This window comes from Rhipicephalus microplus, chromosome X (assembly GCF_043290135.1).
Source record: "Rhipicephalus microplus isolate Deutch F79 chromosome X, USDA_Rmic, whole genome shotgun sequence".
NCBI classification, from domain to species: Eukaryota; Metazoa; Arthropoda; class Arachnida; order Ixodida; family Ixodidae; genus Rhipicephalus; species Rhipicephalus microplus.
The window spans coordinates 228,824,152-228,830,476 of record NC_134710.1 but is presented as its reverse complement, the minus strand read 5'-3'; positions in this window follow the sequence as shown (position 1 = coordinate 228,830,476).

Sequence of the window (6,325 nt, the reverse complement as noted above, 5' to 3'; positions counted from 1 at the left end):
ATCGTCGCCGTAGATCATTTAACGCGATACGCCGAAACCGCCGCTCTCCCTGCGGCTACTGCGCGTGATGTTGCGTCCTTCCTACTACATCAATTTATATTGCGCCACGGTCCACCCCAGGAGCTTCTCAGCGATCGAGGCCGTGTCTTCTTGTCCGAAGTCGTCGATGCCATTCTCACTGAGTGCCATTCTGTCCATCGCAAAACTACTGCTTACCACCCGCAGACGAATGGTCTGACCGAACGCTTTAACCGCACCCTCGGCGACATGCTGTCGATGTACGTCGCCGCCAACCACACGAATTGGGATACCATACTGCCCTTCGTCACTTACGCCTACAACACCGCCCCTCACAGCACGACTGGTTTTTCACCTTTCTTTTTGCTGTACGGAAGGCACCCGTCACACACCATCGACACGATACTCCCGTACACGCCGGATCCATCTGAGTGTACACCTATTTCCGAGACCGCCAGGCTTGCTGAAGAGTGTCGCGAGCTTGCCAAGACTTTTACGGCGCATGAGCAAGAGCGGCAGAAGAATATTCGTGATGGCTCCGCCACTTCTGAGCCCACCTTCCTGCCTGGTTCCCTTGTATGGCTCTCAATCCCGACCTCTGTAGCTGGCCTTTCTTCCAAACTACTCCCGAAATATGAAGGTCCCTACCGTGTGATCGAGCGCACATCTCCGGTCAACTATCTTATCGAGCCAATTGAACGATCTTCGGACATGCGCCGCCGCGGGCGCGACATAGTCAACGTGGAGCGTCTGAAGGCTTACTATGACCCGCTCGTAGTGACAAGCTGTTAGGTCGCCAGGCTGCTCCCTCTTCGACCCCGGGGTAATTGTACAGAAGCCGCCGAACACTGAAGTGGGTCGAACACTTATGTGCTTTCTAGTGGGTCTGCCCAAAGAGAACGCCGCTCGCGCGGAGACCCCGTGTTTTGGCCGTTACTGTCGCCATTGTGTAGACTCGCTGTGTGCCGGCTAATAAACGCCATAACAATATATATATATATATATATATATATATATATATATATATATATATATATATATATATATATATATATATATATATATATATATATATATATATATATATATATAGGAGATAGTTATATTCTATACATTTCTCTACCACCCGATTGGTGGTGTGTGATTATGGTCTATTTTCGAACAGCCTGAACAAAATCCTGATCCTGCTTGGTCATTTGGTTAATTAAATTCAAAGAAGGTCTTAATTCTATTAGCTATCACCATCATATATGGCTTGTAGACATTAAACAGTTAGCTGATCGGTCTGTATATTTTCAAGTTCTTGATGTCCCCTTTCTGATGGATTAAGATCATAGCAGTCTTCTAATAATCTGGTACCTTCACCACACATCATATACAAGGTGGCCGATTCTTCTAAAACAATTTGTTCAGTCTTTCAACAGATCTCATGTTGCTCGATCCTCACCAGCAACTTTGCCTCTTTGCATTCCCTGCAAGGCTTTCTTTACTTCTCCTGTCGTTACCTGTGAGATATCCGATTTCTCAGGGCGACTGATTTTCTTTAATGCTTTCACATTATCATCCTGGTTCTCCTGGCAACTGTACAGATCTCAAACACTACAACAGAGCCACACCACACTTCTATGGAAGTCCTCAGCTATGTTAACTATCCTATCCTCATTGGTAGTGACGCTGCTCTCCTTGCCTCTTAGTGCATGCATCTTGCTTTATTGAGATAGCAATTATATGGACACTCTCGGCTGGTTTTTGCCATCACAGTCATGTCCAAATAATTTAGGGGTGTGCAAATAATCGAAAGTTTTGAATATTTGTTGAATATTACATTTGTAATATTCATATTTGATTCGATGACCACATATTCGAAAATTTTAAATATTTAAACTCAAATATTCGATGTTCACAAATATCTATTTGTCTATGTCACCGTGAAGAACCTACGATTTTGCACATTTGTGATAAGAGCCCCAGTAGATCCTGCAGTGATTACTATGACTTCGGCACGATCAATTGCAGTGATGCCTGCATGAAAGTTTACGGGTGCGTGACTATGGCTACCAACGAATGCAGTGGCACATCATCGTAACAAACCTCTTTCGTTAAACATCTCAATCAATCTAAATCATGTACTGCCTGCACGACAGTACGTGTGGCTTAAAGTTTCATCACTATTACAGTTCATGTAAGCGTACTGACCATACTGTTCGCTGCTGCGCCCTTGTGCGCGAGACTGCAAGTGCATATCTCTCGTGGAAACGAACGCAACTCACCGCCGCCGCATTGGCTCGACAATATATTCTTCACACCTGTGCTCGGTTCCGTACTGAGGGAGCACGATGAAAAAAATATCTATGCAAGGGCAAATGCACGCGTATCCGTTACAGGGCACGGCGCTGATGAAGTGAGCTTAGTAGGCGATGCACTGCATGCAACTAGCTAGGGGCACGCTGGTCAGCTTCACGTACGATGGTAACGCGTTTCATGTATAGCCATGCCAGTTTTCGCTAATGAATCGTCCTGCAACCGTACGCGCTCATGTCAAAGTCTGACGAGTCGTCCGTAAGCTGTGCCGCAACTTCAACATGTATATATACTCTCTTCATAGTTCCGGAATGAGTTCACGGTAGCAGATATGGACACGCGAATGAGCTGAAGTGTATTTTTCACGCAATGGCAAACATAGAAAAGGCCATGCACTTTCGGTAGCGTTACAATGGTGTCATCACATATAGTTCTCTGTTGCTAACGGCGGTACAAGTAAGGTGACGGACGTATGCGTAGTTCCGCTGGGTTCCCGACAGTGCCATTGAGAATACATCAAACGCGCATCGCGCTCGCGCGGCAACGTCTCCAGCATTCAACCCTCCGTTACACCGTTGCTGCGATCTCGCTCTTTTGCCAACGTCATTTTACTGCCTTCGGCAGCCACTGCACCAAAGGGGGTCGCGTTGCGGCAAATTAGTGCCCTCGCTGCCGGGAGTTATGGCTCCATTAACAAAAGGCCATATTTGGGACGCTTTCAATCACACATCAGTAATCATCTATCTCGCGTGCTTACCTCGTGTTATCGCTGCGCACCTGGTACACCTAGGTCATGATCATGCAGCTATACTCGGGGACAACTTTTCTTAGCACTGAAGGGAAAGCTACGGAGGCGGAGCTTCTGCGCATTTAGCATTACGCAAAGTAGCCAATTTCAGCGCATCTCAACACTGTAGAAAGTGATGGGGTCACACTATCAGCATTTTGTGTAGACCCAGGCGCTGTTTAGCATTTGAGGCGCATGTAAAAAGGCAGGACTTTCTCGTGCATTCAAAAACGCGAAGTCCCAAAGAATAAATTAAAGTAAATACGAAAATACGACTATCTTAATGGTAGGAGCTGCATCCTCTCTCAAATAGCTTCACGTAAAAAATAAAGGGGGAACTTCTATATTTCACGGTGAAAATACAGGCACTGTTGTGGAACTACATTCACTCGTGATAGGATGCCTGCGATTTGGCTCTGTAGCTTTCGCTCCAATGCCAAGAAAAGCTGTCGCCGAGTATATCAGCGCAACAGCATTCTTGATAGAAAAATGGCGACCCCGCAGTCCTCGAGAAAGGCAACAGAAGCAAGCGAGATAACGAGTATTGCTGTATAGTTGAAAAATGCCCCAAGTACTTCGATTGCACTTAGTGGCTCGACCTGTGAGAACAGGGAAGAAAATTATAAAGAAAACTATAAAATCGGGGTATTTCGAGCCAACACTGATAGTGTGGGAACCTGGATGAATTGTGACCACCTAGGCTGCTTCAATAATCGCTTACACTTAAGTGCACGGGTGTTAACTGCTACACACTCAAACCGGTGGCATCATGCTTACTAGTCATCATGACAGGTACGAAAGTTCTTTTTTGTAATAAAGTGCTACCACATGAAAAAAAAAAAACTAAAGATTTGTCCAACATGTGGATTGAACCCAAGACATCACAGCCACAAGCTCAATTATTACAGTCTTATGCTTTCTGGCAAGTACAAATGGTGGCTTATTTTTTAAAATTTTGTGTGCAATAACCGACTGTAACAACAATTGTACTGTTTCCAACATAAATATATGATTGAGTAAAAAAATTGCACCTCTTCATTATTAGACATTCGAACCATATTTGAAACTATGTATTCATATTCGATTCGTATTTGAAAATTTTAATATTACCACACCCCTACAAACCGATAGTGTGTATATATATGTATGTATGTATATATATATCGCACTAAAAAATAAATCAGAAAAAAATTCTGCAGTGTGCCACTGAGATTCGAACCTGTGACCCTATACTCTGCAGTGCATAGCGTTAGAGAAATTTGCTATGTGCCAATTGTTCTTTGGCATACTAACAGAAAACTATTTGTACATACCACATTACCATTGGCACGCAGACCTCGAAGAATTTTCAAGGTCTTCTCTATCACCGGTGAAATGGCGTGAAAGGCGTGCTTTAAAGCAATGCTCCTACATTTTGTTTTAATTTTAGAACTGCCCTAGACACATGCATGCCAAAGTGGCCCTTTTCTATACACACTCGTGATGTGGAATGCCGGGCGCACAATGCATCAAACGATCTCAGAGCGCTGGGTTGTGCATAGTCAACATTTTGCAGTGCACTGGTCAAGCGTAAACAAGTAACAACTGTGACAGTTCTTAGTTCATGCTTATCCTGTGCACACCTATGTGTTAATATTATATTGCTATAGTGCTGCTCAGTTTGAACATGAACAAAAGATAGAACAGTGAAGAAGGGAAATACAGACAACAGGATGAGTGCTAAACCTAGCTGCACTATAGCAATATGATATTATCATGCACCAACTCACTCAATCTGCAGTACTTGTGTGTTGTTCTCGAGCACTATGGTTTGTGTTTGAGCAGTGCAATATATGTTGAGCTGCGATAGTTCTTAGCCTGCACTCACTCTGTATGCTTTTCATGCGTCCTTTGTGCTTGAGCTGCAAGTTTTGGGCTGCTTGTCATTCTTCATGTAACATAATTTTTTTGCTATCACATGCATTGTTTCCCCCTTGAGGCGAAGCTGTGATTTTTTTTACCAGTGCTCAGCTTTGTCTTCATTGCTTTGAGGCTTCGCCCATTATTTGAAGCATGTTGAATTCTCTTCTTATTACACCTTCTCATGACAGCCACCTTACACCTATCAACTTCAAAAACTCTGCCAGTTCTCTATTGTCTGTTGGGTTTGTTTTCCTATGTGCAATTATGCCTAAACGATAAGCTAAAAAAGCAAAAAAGACCGAGTCAATGCTATGATGGGCATAAATGTTGGTGCATTGCCACAAGAGTGGTTTTACACTATAGAATACTGTGTGCTGAGCAGGAATGGAGATAAGGATGTATCGGATACTGTGGAAGCCAGCTTGAATAAGCAGCAGCTGCTAGAGACATCAGGCGTTTACTTGTAGCATTGAAAAGTGAAATTATCAGGCTCGTGTGAATATTCCAACACTTTGATTATTTGAATGAATATTACAGTATTCAAGTTCACCTTGATTTGAATTTAAACTACTGAAAATTTTAAAGTATTCGAAATGAACGAGTAAATGTATATTAGTCTGCATGTAAAGGTTGTTTCACCGCAGTGAAGGGGTGCTAAGCCGTGAAAACTTTTTTATGTATAGTTAATTTTAAAACGTCACATATTTTACTGATTATCTCTTGCATTCTATTGAAAGTATATTCCTGCTACTATTCAAAGTTGTTTCCATTCCCTTCCAGAAAAAATGGCCTTTACATAGAACTTGTTTAATTGAAAAATATATATTGCACAGGTTAGTTGGGCCATGACAAATATGCTTGTTCGAAATTATTTGAACCAAACCACTAATTTGCTTTGAAAATAAAATTCACTATTCACACAAGCCTAGAAATAAATTATGTGGGCTCTGCAAGGGCACACATGGCAACGTCACTGATGCTTCTTTAGGTGCATATGAGCCACTTTTCCGAATTAAAATTTAGTTGAAAGCTAGTGTACTAGCTACTCTCCAAGTTTCTTTGCTTATGACTGTTGAAGTGTGTTTTTAACACAAATATCAAACCAAACGGTTCAGAAGCCATTTTTCTATATCAATTTTACAAATTAATATCAAGCACTGACCCAACCTTAGTTACAAGGTTCACTTTGCCTTGCTGTCGACATAGGTATCTCCTTACCATCATTAAAGTGCATGAATCCCTTTCTGCTATTTTTAGGTAGGTCTCCTTGGCTGTGAATGTTTGTGATCAGCCTAAGCAGGAATACTTTTTTCTTAA